The sequence below is a fragment of the Helianthus annuus genome, chromosome 4, assembly GCF_002127325.2.
Source record: "Helianthus annuus cultivar XRQ/B chromosome 4, HanXRQr2.0-SUNRISE, whole genome shotgun sequence".
Taxonomy (NCBI): Eukaryota; Viridiplantae; Streptophyta; class Magnoliopsida; order Asterales; family Asteraceae; genus Helianthus; species Helianthus annuus.
The window spans coordinates 43,020,240-43,036,732 of record NC_035436.2 but is presented as its reverse complement, the minus strand read 5'-3'; positions in this window follow the sequence as shown (position 1 = coordinate 43,036,732).

The following is a 16,493-nucleotide window of genomic DNA, read 5'->3' as shown; positions in this document are numbered from 1 at the left end:
ATGTTGTTAGACAAGAAGAACTAAGAAAAGATGGCAAACAAGCAATTTGAAGAACACCCTTTCAAAAACCCTAAAGAACACGCCTAGAAATCTTGCACAATAGCAAGAATTGATGAAAACCGTGTTAGGGGTTTCGTTCGTCTTGAAAAATTACTCAAGATGGACCCAAGAATCAGTGGATTTGGTGGAGAATTGAGAGAGTTATGGTAAGTTGAAGGTTTAGGGTTCTTAGGGAGGAAGGTGGAGAAGATGAAGAATTGTGGAAGTAGGAGAGAGAGAGAGCAGGGAATTTGTGGTGAAAAAGTGATGTGGGGTGATGTGGGAATGATATGGGTCGAATTATGTGGAGAGAATTAAGTTTAGGAAGTGTTTGAGAGGTTTGAGAGGTGTTAAGTTCGGCTAAAAACGCTAGTTCACGAAATTGCAGCGGACAGGAATTGAGAGCCCGTCGCCGACGGGTCCCACCCCGTCGCCGACGGGTAAGGGAATTGGATGTGGTGGCGACGGGCTAAGGGTCTGCCGACGGTCAAAATGGTGTCTACGGGCATTTTTGGAAGCCGTCGCCGACGGCCACCACCCCGTCGCCGACGGGTTTTTTTAAAATTTTTTTTTTTTTTATATATGAGGAAAATTATGAACTTTTTTAAAGAGGCTATGTACATAAGAAATTCCTAAAGATTATTAAAAATGTTTTGTGATTTTTTTTTTATATAAGTTAAAATTTTAAACAAATAACCGTTAACGGCCCTACCACCCCCCAAAAAAAATCGTGGATTGTCCTAAATGCACCAAATCAAGTCTAAAACATACCTTATATCTTCATGACCCGTTTGGAGTGCCCGAACTTCACACAATCAAGAAAGGTTAGTATGAACCGGAAACGATTCACATCCAATTACGCAAACAATTGAATAAGTATACATAACTTTACAAAACGTATTACCGGTCTTTTTAATTCACCTCATATGTTGGTACGCTTCCCAAAAAACATACCAACTCCACATTTGCATCCTTTTTCTCTTCATTACCATCAAGGAATGGTTTAAGGCGGTGACCGTTAACCGTTTGCTTCGACCCGTCCTTCGGGTCCTTGATTGTAACATCGCCAAGTTTCCCGACCCGTGTAATCACATACGGGCCCATCCACTTGCTCTTGAGCTTTCCGGGGAAGTATTTAAGCCTCGAATTGTAGAGCCAAACCTTTTGACCCACTTCAAACTCCTTTGGCTTCAACTTCGCGTCATGTGCTCTCTTCATGTCATCCTTGTACTTTGAAGCACACTCGTACGCTTCTTCCCTAAGCTCCTCCAACTCACAAAGCTTCAACTTTCGCTCCTTTCCTGCATCGTCATATTTCATGTTAACCTCTTTTATAGCCCACCAAGCACGATGCACAAGCTCAACTGGTAAATGGCAATTTCGCCCATAAACTAAGCGATAAGGAGTAGTTCCAATAGGTGTTTTATGAGCCGTTCTATAAGCCCATAAAGCATCATTCAACTTCGTTGACCAATCCTTTCGGTCGGGTCGAACGGTCTTTTGCAAAATTTCTTTTATTTGCCCATTGGAAACCTCAACTTGACCGCTTGTTTGTGGGTGGTAGGGAGTAGCAATTCGATGGTCAACACCATACCGTTTCAAGAGTTTGCCAAAATAAAGTTCTTGAAATGAGATCCCCCATCACTAATGATTACCCGGGGAACCCCAAATCGAGAAATAATATTCGTTTGAACAAAATTGCAAACAACGGTGTGGTCATTTGTTTTGGTGGCAATCGCTTCGACCCATTTGGATACATAATCGACCGCCACCAAAATGTATAAATTGCCATGCGAATTAGGGAATGGGCCCATGAAATCGATCCCCCATACATCAAAAATATCTACAATGAGGATCGGTTGCATGGGCATTTCATCCCTTTTTGATATACTCCCCAACTTTTGACACTCAACACAATTTTTGGCGAAATTAAAAGCATCCTTAAAAATAGTCGGCCAATAAAGACCGCTATTGAGCACTTTGTGCCCGGTTTTGTGACCACTAAAATGGCCCCCACAAGCAAATGAATGCAAGTGCATCAAGACGCTAGGAATCTCCTCGTCGGGTATGCATCTTCGAACGACTTGATCCGGACAAATCTTGAATAAGTCCGGTTCTTCCAACGTGTAATACTTAATTTGAGACAGGAAATGCAACCTCTTCCGTCTATCCCAATGAGCCGGTAAATCACCTGTAACCAAATAGTTGACAATATTAGCATACCATGGTAATATTCCAACTTTTAAAATTTGCTCATCTGGAAAAGTCTCATTAATTTCTTCACGGGAAGAATCCTCTACACTCAACCGCGACAGATGGTCCGCGACCACATTCTCACTCCCTTTCTTATCTCGAATCTCTAGGTCAAACTCTTGTAGCAAGAGAACCCATCGGATTAGCCTCGGCTTCGCATCCTTCTTGTCCATGAGATACCTAACTGCAGAATGGTCAGAATAAACAATGACCTTAGTACCCCATATATAAGCACGAAACTTATCCAACGCATATACCACCGCAAGTAGCTCTTTCTCAGTAGTTGTGTAATTCAATTGTGCATCCGAGAGAGTCTTACTTGCGTAGTAAATGGCAACCGGTTTCTTGTCTACCCTTTGACCCAACACGGCCCCCACCGCATAATCACTTGCATCACACATAATTTCGAATGGTAACGACCAATTCAGTGATTGCAAGATTGGGGCCTCAACCAACTTTTGTTTCAAAACATTAAAGGCACTTTGACAATCTTGGTTAAATTCAAACGGTTGGTCTTTTAGCAATAACTTACATAGGGGTTTGGTTATATCACTAAACCCTTTTATAAATCTTCTATAAAACCCCGCGTGACCCAAAAATGATCTAATACCCTTAACATTCGTGGGATAAGGTAAGGTAGAAATAACTTGCACCTTTGCACGATCCACCTCTATCCCACGACTCGACACTACATGCCCCAACACAATCCCTTCTTGAACCATGAAATGGCTCTTTTCCCAACTCAAAACAAGATTTTTCTCAACACATCTTTTCAACACTTTTTCGAGTTGGTCAAGGCATGTATCAAATGATGACCCAAATATTGAGAAATCATCCATGAAGATCTCCAAAGACTCCCCCACCATATCTGAAAAGATACTCATCATACACCTTTGAAAGGTGGCGGGGGCATTACAAAGTCCAAATGGCATCCGCCTAAATGCGAAAGTACCATATGGACAAGTAAAGGTAGTCTTTGCTTGGTCTTCCGGATGTATAGCAATTTGATTGTATCCGGAATAACCATCCAGAAAACAATAAAATTTTTGTCCGACCAATTTCTCAACTATTTGGTCAATAAACGGCAAAGGGAAATGGTCTTTGGAAGTTGCGGCATTCAACTTCCTATAGTCAATACAAATACGCCACCCGGTTACCGGCCGAGTGGCTACCTCTTCACCTGCGTCATTTGTGACGACTTGAATACCCGCCTTTTTTGGAACTGTTTGTGTCGGGCTCACCCATTGGCTATCCGAGATAGGGTATACAATACCCGCATCTAGCCACTTCAAAACTTCCTTCTTCACTACTTCTCGCATATTCGGATTTAGTCTTCTTTGTGTGTCGCGAGAAGGATTCATTCCATCTTCCGTGATGATCTTGTGCATCACCACCGAGGGACTAATTCCCTTCAAATCCGCGATGGTCCACCCGATAGCGGCTCTATGGGTGACCAATACCTTCATCAACCTCTCTTCTTGCTTCCCGGTTAAATTTGATGCAATAATGACCGGGAGCGTGCTACCTTCACCCACATAAGCATACTTAAGATGCTTGGGTAGCACCTTCAACTCTAATGTCGGAGGCTCTTCCAATGACGGCTTCAACTTCGTGTCTATGCTTTCCGGAAGACTTTCCACTTGATGTGTCCACGTGGGCCTTCCTTCTTTTGCCGCCATCACCTCCAACTCTTTCATCTCTTCATCCATGCTCCGATTTGTTTCTCCTTGCAACCTGTCAAACATGAAACACTCCTCTATTGTGTTTTCCTCTTCGACATAGTGTCACATAGAGGTATACACTCGTCAACGATGTCCGCCATATAACATTCATCGCCAACTAGAGGATCCGTTAATCCCGAAAAGACATTTAACCGCAACCGACGGTTACCAAAAGTCATGTCGACCGTGCCCGATTTGCAATTAATTTGGGCATTCGATGTTGCCAAAAATGGTCGACCTAGGATCACCGTTGGTTGCTTGCTTCGGTCCAAAGAAACATAATCTAACACAAGAAAGTCCACCGGATAGTAAAAGTCCTCGACCTTGACTATTACATCCGTGACTATCCCACGGGGTAGTTTAGGGGTTAAGTCGGCCAACACCACGGTGGTGTTAGACACTTGAAGTGGACCAAAATCGTATTGGTCATATAAACTACCCGGCAAGATACTCACACTCGCCCCAAGATCCAAAAGTGCCCGGGTCATTTTAAATTCACCAACTTGTATTGAAATAATGGGCGCCCCCGGATCTTGAAGTTTTGGTGGAAGTGCACCCGAAAGAATCGAACTCACATTTTCGGTTAAATCAAGTTTTTTTGGAAATTTGTGAGTCCTCTTTTGGGTGCATAAATCTTTCAAGTATTTCGCATATGAAGGAATTTGTTTGATAGCATCCAAGAGTGGTAAGTTGATTTTAACTTGTTTAAAAATTTCCCACATCTCTTCTTGATGTGGGCCTCTTTTGTTTACCACTTTCTTAGATGGTCCCAAAAGAGCTTCGGGAAAAGGGGCGGTATTACCCTCCACACCCTTGTCCTTAGCCTTTGGGATGGGAACGGTCGCAACGGGTGTATCTTTGTTAATTTTTAATTCATTTTTATTTTGACCCGTTCGACTGTTATTCTCTTCATCATCACTCGCATCTTCCACCACCCCTTCAACAAACTTGGGTGGTGGTGGCTCAACACCGCTATCTATCACTCGACCACTACGTAAAGAAATTTTGTTTATTGGTACCTCACGTGTGTTTTTCGAGCTCGACCCTTGATGCTTAGGGTTCATCGTGGTGTCGCTTGGAAGTCCTCCTCCACTTCCGCGCATTTGAGCCATCTCTTGAGCAAGTTGCCCCACTTGCTTCTCCAACGCCTTGTGGGATTTATCTCGTACCTCAAACTCTTTCTTCATCTCTTGATTTGAATGATTGATAGCATTCATAATAGCATCAAATTTTGAATTTATCGAGTCATCACCTTGAGAGTTTGAAGCACTACTCCCATTTCCGCCTTGGTTGTAACCTCGTTGATAATTACCTTCACGGTTTTGATACCCTTGGTTACCCCCTTGATTGTAATTCCTTTGATAACCCCCTTGGTTACCACCTTGACGATTGTTGTATGAGGACCCACCTTGACTACCTTGATTACCCGATTGGAAATTCGGATTCATTTGATTTGAGGCGTTACCATACCGGAAATTAGGGTGATTTCTCAAACCCGGATGGTAAGTGTTGGAATTCATGTCGTATTGCTTCCGATCCCCATACACTTGATTTACCTCTTCGGTGTAGTCACTCGATCCCGTTGGGCATTGCTTGGTGCTATGCCCAATATCACCACAATCTTCACACACTTCAAATTGAACCGCATTCACCTCCTTCTTTTTCTTCAATTAAGCTATTTCCCGCTCTAAGGTGGAAATCCGATCCTTGGAATCGAGATCGGGAAGTGACCGGGAAACCGGATGCCTTTTTGCTCTATCGGCCGATTCTTTTTGTTTGGACCGTTTGCTCATCCTCTCCAAAAATTCCCAATCGTCATCCTCATGATTGCTCAAGAGTGTACCATTGCTTGTCGTCTCGAGCCGATTCCAAGTCGCATCATCCAAACCCCGTACGAAACATTTCACCAATTCCCATTTTTCTATTTGGTGATGTGGGCATCTCCTCATGAGTTCTTTGAATCGGGTGAATGCTTCATGTAGAGGTTCACTTGAAAGTTGACGGAATGACCGAATTTCATCTCTAGCATCGTCGGTCTTGGCCATGGAGTAGTATTCATCCAAAAATGCTTGTTGCATTTGCTCCCAAGTTCGAATACTATTGGCCGGAAGTGTAAAGAACCACTGTTTTGCTTTATCTTTCAATGAAAATTGAAATAGCCGAAGCTTCACTTCCTCTAGTGCGAAATTATGCCCTCCAATAGTATCACAAATAGACGAGAACTCCGTCAAATGGGTGTACGGCTCGTCATTGGACCTTCCGTTGAAATGAGGAAGGATGTTGATGTAATGCGGCTTACAATCGAACATCCTCCTTTCGCATACTATTGGAGAGTTGTTCTCGGTCACTATTGGTCGGAAACGGTCGTTTACTCCCCGTGGAGGTTGTTGACGACGTTGTGGCCCATTAACTTCTTGATCGACCGGTCTTCGATTATCCCGTCTTTCATCCCGTCGCTCCTCTCTTCTATTATCTCTCGGGTTACCACCTCCCACAAAACGAGGAATCCGGTTAGGGTTTACATTGTTGTTGTTATTGTTGTTGTTGTAAAACCCTTCATTCCGGTTCCGTTGGTTGTTGTTTTGTGGTTGACGGTTGTTCCCATAACCATTGTTTCTTCCACCCCCGTAGCCATATTCCTCTTCCCCAACATAGTTGGCGTTTTGAGACCCAAACTCCTCATCGTCGTACCTTCGAGCATTGTATACATTTCCCCTATTCAAGTAACCCCAATCTTCATCATCATTGATTAGAGATGAAGTGGTGATGAAAGATGGGTGAATAATGGCTCCAAGAATGTCTTTCAAACTCAAAATTCAGTGTAACTCCCGTCTTCAATGAGTTTTAACCAATAGAAATCGGAATCCCCTCTCAATTTGCAAAAATTCGCGTTTTGAAAATCCCTCACCCGTCGCCGACGGGCCTGACCCCGTCGCCGACGGGTCCCCAAAATTGCAAGTTTGGCCGACGGCCTAATCATCTGGATACGGGAATTTCAGCATACGGGGTTATCCAGGGGGCGTCGCCGACGGCCTGTACCCCGTCGCCGACGGCTCCCTAAAAACCAAATTTCCATTTTTAGCTCCTTGCACTTCCGGTTGATCCGTAACGCATCCCGGTGCTCCGGTTTTCGACCCGATGACCCGTAAAGCTCCCGAAAAGCTCCTTAAACTCCATCAAACCTGCAAAACACATTCTTGATTAAAAGTAGGCTATTCGAAACTAAAACTTACGTAAAACGTTAAGTTAAACAATAACAAGCACCGGTTTTCAACCGCGTATCATCAAGAAAGCAGGTTTGAGGTGTGTTTACTAAGTGCACAACTCATGGCCTTTTATAGTGAAAATGGAAGCACAAGATCATCACAACTAAGGCTACAAGGGTTCCTTGATCATCAACATGTGTCCTTGGGTGCTAGGGGTCGTTTAGGGGGCGCCCATGCTCTCATAATGGCATTCTAAGGCGGTTAAAATAGCAAACAGTGAACCTGTCCCCGTATTCTGCATCTGGCGGTCTGACGCGGCCCGCGTTAAGGATCAGGCTACCTTTACGCGGGTCGCCTGGATCCTATTGTCAGTAAACGAATCTACACATGGCTCGCGGCCCGCGTAAGATCACTTGAATCTTTAACGCGGCCCGCTTGAGGCTTGATTTCCAAGATTTTCAAATCTTTTGCCATTATTGCCCTTGCCTTTCGGTTTCGAAGGAGTAACTTTGCGTTTTGGGCCTCGTTTATTTACGAATAAGGGCCTCGTAACTTTTACCCGCGCCGTTAAGTCCCCGGTTAGTTTAATTACTATCCGAAAAGCCCTAACTTTCATTGTTGACGCTTCTAACCCCTCGCACACGAAATTGATCATAACTTTCTTGTTTTAAAACGGAACTTTGCGAAATTTATATCGTATATTCTAGTGAGCGTAATTTACTGTTACAAAGTCTCGGGTCTGTCAAAGGGTCACTCAGAGGTATAAATTAAACATGTTGGCACCTTTGACCCCTGTAGTTTGTAATCCCTCACTTTCTTCCACCTTTTGTTCCGTACGATCCACGATTCATTCGTTTGAAGGTACGAGAATCATTTAGGGTTACTGTACAGTATATTTGCCCCCCGTTGACATTTTTAACCCTCGAATTTACATACTTTCAATGTTTGTCAACTTTAGTCCTTTATTTAGCATTTAATACCACGTGTAAACCTAAGACACGTGTCAATACATTATTGGGCCCAAAATTTCGAGGTGTTAGACGTTAGGATCGTTCCTCAATGACCGTGCTTAAATCTGGATCGTACACCTCATGCCCATTGTTTTTCAATACCATGGGTGCTCAAAATGGCCCATAGAATTAAGGAAACAATGTGTGGAAACCAGAAATCAGCTGCTGTAATGAAAACAACTGTTTTTACAGGTCTGATGCACTTTAGTTCAGCAAACAAAACTTTTAAAAATTGCAGAAATGGTCCCTATGAGCATATAACTGCATATAACAGCCCTTTATAAACCCGTATATCTTATAAAAAGACATATTTAGTCCCTTTGACCTCTGAATCAGATGGTTACAGGTTTAAAACAACTTTTGAAGGCTGTTAAGATCAGAAACAGTTTGCTGAATTACAGTTTCAGTCCCTGCATATGTTAAATGTAATTTCTGACACATTTAAAGCCCGTTAAGCCATCTTCAAGGCTCTACAATGATGCTTAAACATAGGGGACATGAAACATGCTCAAAAATATGCCAGATGTGGGTTCGTTTGGCCGTACGGTCACGTTGTTCGTCTAATTACGACGAACCACGACCGGACGCGAAAAACGATCCAAATTACGCGACGAATGAATTTTTATCATGCCGAACACTAAAACAAAATATTCTAGTGCTTACATAAAGTTTTAAGTGTCCAGAGATATTCAGAATGTGAGATATGCGCGAAAATGCAAACTTGTGCACTTTTTGACACTTTTAGTCCCTACTTGACTTAAAAGTTTATTTTTGCGCATCAAACACCTCTAAGCCTATATCTAAGCTATAAAAAGAATAAATAGGTATGTTTAACTCATGGTCATATTCCGGAAGGTCCGTTACCATATGAATCGACATACTTTTTCAGTTTGACGCAAATAGTCCTTTAAATGTGCAAAGTAGCGTGAAATGTCGTTTTATGATATCCAAGCCTTCCATGGCCCATAATGGGCATTCCCAAGCATATACTTAAAAATTACCACGCTTCTGTTCGCTTAAATGGTCACTGAAAGGCGTAGATTCAAAAGTTGACGCTTTAGGCCCCTCTATTGCGCAAACTTGCGCATCTCATCATTTAATAGCATTGAAGCCTCATTTAATCCATATTAGGAATTCTTGAAAGTATTATTAAACATCACGATGTTTCGGGTTCACTAAAAGGTCATTCAGAGGTATAATTAAACATATTGACACTTTTAGTCCCTCTAACTTGCAAAGTTGCGCGTAACTATACTTATAGGCATAAAAACCTTAGACGGCCATTATTTGGCATTCCCGAGAGTATAATTAAATATTATGAAGCTCCCGGGTTATTAAAAGGTCACTCAGAGGTAAGAATTAACATGTTGACGCTTTTAACCCTTTATTGCGCAAACTTTCAATTAATTACGCAAACGGCTACACTTATTCATCAAGTGGCACATTTGTGAATATAAACATCGTAAGAGGTTATTTAGAAGCTTATTTTGAGTATGCTAACACTTCCAGCCCTTTCATAAACAAAGTTTTTGATTTTTCAAAAAATTAGTCCCTTAATTTCAGTGTTGGACTTTATTAGGGTTTATCACACGTGTCAATACATCATTGGACGTGATTTTACGAGGTGTTACATAAAAACCTCAAAAATAAATGAAAATGTTACAAATGTAAGATTTATTGTTTCTCACATTAGAATTCAAAATAAAATATGGAAAATTTTTAGTTTTCATATAACCTACACATAGGTGGGTTATGTGTAGGATAAATTATATACATGTATGTAGGCTATGTGTAGGTAAAAATATATGGTTTTTTATGTATATGTAATACACATATGAATGTAAGAAACATAAAAATTAAAAAAATATCAACCTTAAATCCCAAAATTTAGTGATTCAGAGTTGTTCTTTTTGTTCTCGCAATATTTAGTGTTCTGTAATGATCCTCATCCTCATAAGTTATTCAAACGAAATTTACACCAAAATGTAGAAACAAATAAGCACGTCATTTGCGTGTTACGGCACGTCGGTTTAAACATAGATAAAAAGACATGTCGAGATGTTGTATTTTGAGATGAACGTCAGACAATTTAAAACGTCTAAACAACCGGTCGCAATAAAAATGATGTAAGACTGAGTTGGATCGTCCGAGGATGAGGCTCTGGTTGAGGCAGGTGAGGCAATGAATATACAACCAAGAACAATTGTCGTATTGTGGCGTATGGTGAGAGCGAGAGACGACTGACAACTGACGATTGATGAGAGAAAGATGTCAAATATTGTCTGTTCATGACTTAGAGATTTAATTTTAAATTTGGTGTTAAATTTTTTATTGGTTTGATTAAGCTAGTATGGATAAATATAATTGTATATTTGAGTATAGTGGTCCAAATCTAATATAGTGGTATGTAAAAAAATATGAATATACATGTAATTTGTGTGTGCATATATAACTATATATGTAATAAATTAATAAAAATTAATTCGAGCCGAACCGAGCCGAGCGGGCCTTTGCTCATGCTTGGCTCGTTTGCAAACCGAACCAAACCGAGCGAGCATATTTTGAGTGTTTTCCGAGCGATCAGCGAGTGAACGATGAGCAATGAGCGATTTGAAGAGCCCTAGCATATTTTAATGTAGGCTAAATTACAGTTTTCGTCCTTTATGTTTATATTGGATTGCAATGGATGACCTTTAACTTCAATAATTACAGACACAGTCCTTTATTTATAAAACACATTACACCCTACGTCCTTTAGCACTAACCTAGTTAAAATTTTCAGTCAATTATATCATGTGCCTTGCACATAAGGGTAAGGTGGTAATTTTACTCAATTTATTTAAAATTTATTTAATAAATAAAAAAAATTAAAATTAAATTAAAAAATATATATATACCAGTGAACTCTCTCTCTCTCTCTCATGATCCCTCTCTCACTCAACTATCTTCTCTTTCTCTCTCACAATTCCCTATCCCTCTCTAGGTTTTCTCCACCACCACCACCATCATCCTCATCTAGCCACCACTACCGCCGCTAGAAATCACCATAATTTTCGTAACCACCACTTCCCCAACCTTCGGTAACCAAGAGAACCACCACCATCTTCACAACCACCATGGTCGAAAACCACCATCATCTTCGCAACCACCACCGTCGGAAAGCACAAAACTTAACCATTAGAAACCTAATCATATAACCCCCTAATCTTTCATGTCTCCACTCTCCTTCCACAAATTCGTACCCAGATCTGTAAAATCGCAGCCATGGTAACTGTTAGTGTGTTTCAAATCAAGTAGATCGTGGATGCTGTGATAAGATTCAGAGGAAGACAATGATAGAACAGAGGAAGACGATGATAGAACGAGATGTTCATTCTGATTCAATCTAGGGTTTCGGTAAATGATGGGAATAGTTTGGAGATCTTGGAGATTTGCTAAGTGGTGTTAAGTTGTGTTTTCAGATCAGGTGGGGATTGTTTTGGTTTGCTTATTGTGGGTTCAGATAGGGTGGGGATTGTTGTGGTTTGTTGGTGATGGTAAAGTTCTTGCAAGTACAAAACAACAGTGTGTGTTGCAATTTAAAGTCAACTGATTCGGCTTGTGTAAGGACTTTCAAAAAAAATGTCCCTAAATAACTCACAACTAAAAACCTAGACCCCTGAAACCCTAATCCATATCAAAAACCAAGAAATCTAGAAAATTGGTCTTCAGGCGGGCCATGTAAAGGTTAAGTATGTCCTTACGCGGGCCGCGTTAACTAGGAATTTATCAGATAAGCGTTTAGGGTTTCAGACGGGCCGCGTAAGCCATAAAGGGAAACTTACGCGGGCCGCGTCAACTTGAATTTCATCCGGATAAGCATCCGGGCCACGTATAACCCATCTGTCAACCCTAAACCCATGACCCATGCAGCCTATACGTAGACTAGGCGGCCACGCGGGCCGCATAAGATTTAACTAAGGGTTTACGCGGGCCGCGTAAAACCCAAATTCAGGCTATAAATAGCCTAGCTCAGGGGCTTTCATTTTGTGTCGACGAAATCAATTATAAACGAATTCTCACTATTTGAAGCTATAATTTCATAATAGCGAGGTGCTGCTACGATACCGGGTATTAACTCGATCGCTGTTACGATTCAATGTCCGATCGATTAAAACTATCCGATGAATGTTTAAGTGCTGCTCAAATTAGGGTTTATACTTTGTCATTCGTCGTTAATTCGATGGATGTTTAAGTATTGCACTTTGTCATTTATCGTGAGGGTTTAATCTCGTGAGTTATCGTAAATGCTGTATTAGTTACTGACCTGGTTCATATGCATTGTTATTTAAATTAGGTTAAAAGGCTAATCAGTAGGCTAAGCTCTGCCCGCATAAATCTGCAATGTGAGTCATTCTCTTTTTATCAACTATTTTACAAAACTCCAAATTATTTTCTAAGTTATAATTACAGGGATTAAGTCTTTGTAATCACCAAGTTACAGCCGGTATGTGAGGTTTTGTATACATTACTTGATAACCGTCACCATTGGACAACGGGTTAGCCAAGGGGTGATATGACCATAGTCACAGACACCAATTGGACAACGAGGTAGCCAATAGGTGGTCGAGTGACAAATACCGTGGGTATATGGTTGATAGACAGAAACATTGTAATCGCTCTTAATACTGTAAATTATAACAATATGCCATTTTTACAAAAAGAATGATTCACTCAGTATTTCCCCGCTGACAAAACCTTTTTCAAACATGTTTCAGGTGATCTGTTGTGAAGCACTACAAGCTTAAGGAAGTGGCTCAATATAAAAAAGAAACATGTTTTGTAAAATAAAGATTTCCCAGTGAAATCATGTTATTGTAAATTACGAGATTATGAGATAAAATAAAACGGGCAGTTCAAGTTTTAAAAATATCCTGATAAAATCTACCGATGTCACATTAACTAAATAAATAAATACCACGGGGTTCCTGTCCCGCGGCTCCGGACCGGGTCAAACCGAGGCTGGGGCCGTAACAGGAAAAGGTGGTATCAGAGCCACTGATTTAAGCCTATTAAGTATTTGAGAAATACTTAAAATTTCGGATTGCCATTCTGTGATTTTGTGTTTTATTAACTGATTATTTGTTAGTTACAGTATGGGTAAACAAAGACTTTCGGCCATCTATCATAAATTAGATACTTCACCTAAAGAAAAAGGAACTTCCTCAAAATACCCAGCAGATATGGAGGAAGGAATATTTGTCCGTAAGGCACAATTTGAAAAGCCACTTTCTCCTAATAAAAGAAGTTTGATTATTAGGAAAAGTCAGGAGAAAGGAAAGAAATCACAACCAAAAGAAGTAAGGGTTAATCAGGAAACCCAAAAAATAAGCAATAAACCACCTTCGGAAGATGAGTTAGATGAGAAATGGGCAGATCTCTATATGTTAGCCACTGTAGCAGTAAATGCTAATCTTTAAAACTGCCAATACCCTGACCCAGTATTAGCACTTCTATTATCTACAATCTAGAAACCTTAAAGAAAATATTACCCAGTAAATAAATAAAGTTATAATAAAACCTAGTATGTTTTAAATTTCAGTTATCCTTTGTGTAAAAATTTGTCACACGTTATGTAAACTTGAAAGATTATCTGTGAATTTTATTATTATATAAAAAAAATTAACTTAGCCTTTCTATATGCAATACAGCATGAATAAATTATCTGACGCCCTAGAGAATCTCAATCTCTATCCTGTGAAAGTAGAAGTTTCCAACGACTTTACTGGTTACTTTGCTGATATAGAGGAACCTATGGAATTTCAAGCTCCACCTTCGGAGAAACCAAAGCCTAAGAAAAGGAGAAGATTTGTAGGATGGAGACGTGTGCGCAGGAGAAAACCAGCGACTAGGAAAATTCCCAAGATAGAAAATCCCATGGATAAAGGAAACGGGATCGAGATCAGGGATAGTTCTAGGCAAGCAGGAAAAGAGATCGGGGAAAGTTCTAGGCAAACAGGAACAGAAATTGGGGAGAGTTCTAAGCAACCTAAGGAATTACCATTACAAGAAGAATTAGATCGCATACTGGAAAATTGTGATGTCATTAGACCTATCAATAACAACCTTTACCCTTACTCTGCTGAAACCCAACTTCCAATAAACTTGGAACCAGCTATACCAGAACATTTAATCCACACTCGACCTTTAGGAGAAATGGACGAGTGGTGGACTAATGATTGGCAATTCCAAAACCTACTAAATAGCCCTTATACTTTTTCCCTCAGTTCGACCCAGAACCTATACCAAACCCACCAATGAGCAATGAAAACCTAGCTGAACTCCGCCATTTTGGCAAAGAACTTGTGAGTGCAGGGAATAGGATTCGTGAGGTGGGAGAACAAATCTCCTGAAAATACGACGAGGGGGAACGTCACTTCTAAAAGTACTAGTTGACCAGGGATCGTGTGGTTGGGAGACTGTAGTTGTATAATAATAACAAAAATATAAATCTGTAAAATAACTTAAAAATAAAACTTCTGTAAAATAAACAGTGTGTACGGATGCCTAAAATTATCTATAAAAACGGAAGTCGAGAAATCGACAATTTTGATTATACGTGTGTTGAAAGATTTATGTGATTATGTGCAATTTTTTGTTATATTTGGTTATCAATCACTTTATGCTAATTATTTATATAAATTAAATTTCCAGATGGAACCTGCTAATAATGAACCAGTTAATGAGATTAATCAATCTGAGCATAACAATGAGGATCATTTTCTCAATAGGCAAGATATCGAAAATATCGTTGCTCAAGGTATAGCCAATGCTATTCCAGCAATCCTGGCTGCTGCCCAGAAACCTGTTGAACCTCAACAAATTATTCCTAGTAAACGTACTCAAGAAGATAATTTCAGTAATAGCGTAAACGGAGGCGGCAATCATGATAATCACGACAATGATCCACGGCAGGCCCCACTCCTTAAGAAAATGAAAGCTGCAACGCCTGGTTGCACTTACAAAGAATTTCTTGCTTGTAAACCAGCTGAATTTGCAGGCAATGAAGGGGCGACTGCGACACTGCGTTGGTTGGAGAAAACCGAAGCAGTAATTATGATAAGTAAATGTGCTGAAGACGACAAGGTTATGTATGCGTCGCATCTTTTCAAAGAAGGGGCATTAGAATGGTGGAATACGGTACTTCAAGCAAAAGGAAGAAATATGACCTATGCCATGAATTGGGAAGAATTTAAGCAGTTAATGGAAAGAAATTCTGTCCCGAATATGAAAAAGAACAAATGGCAAATAAGTTCCTAACCCATAGGATGGGGGTGTAGATTGTCGAGGATATACGTCGACTTTCTTCGAATATGCTAGAGTGGTACCAACACTGGCTTCGCCAGAACCGGTACTTATTTCTCGTTATATTTGGGGATTAATTGGCGAAATCCGTAATATCGTTAAAGCTACGAGACCTCGCACTATTGACGATGCGGTATAATTAGCTAACACCCTAACTGATGAGCTGGTACGCACAAGAGAAGAAAATCGGAAGAAGGAGTTGGCTCAGAAAATTACCCAAGGATTTCGTATGGGTAATAATAACAAGTTCAAGAAAAGAGGAACCGGGCAATCTTCCACTCCGCCTTTCTGCAGGAATTGCAGAAAGAAACATTTTGGAAAATGTAATGAAACCTGCAACTTTTGCAAAGTTGTAGGACATCGTGAGGAAGATTGTAGGAAGAAGACCAGAATCTGTTATAACTGTGGAGAAGCTGGGCATTTCAAAGCTGAATGTCCCAAATTGGTCAAACCAGCAGACAACAAAGCCAAGACGACTGACGGAGCTACTAAGAAGAATGTTAGAGCATTCCAGCTGACCACTCAAGAAGCAGAACTCATTCCAGATGTGATAGCCGGTACGTTCTTAGTGCATAACGTGTACGCAAAAGTATTATTTGACTCTGGTGCAAACCAAAGTTTTATTAATACTTCATTCTGCCAAGCTCTTAATTTACCCTTAACCAATCTTAGGCAGATTTTTACAGTCGAAACGGCAAATGGAAATTCTGTTAACATAGATAAAGTTTTGCAAGAAGGAAAGATAGAACTTTTAGGTACCACCTGACAGGGAAGTTGAATTTAGGATTCATCTAATTCCTGGAACTACCCCGATAGCCAAGGCACCTTATCGGTTAGCACCCACAGAAATGCTAGAATTGAAAAAGCAGTTAGATGAATTACTAAGCAAAGGTTTTATACAACCTAGTTCATCTCCATGG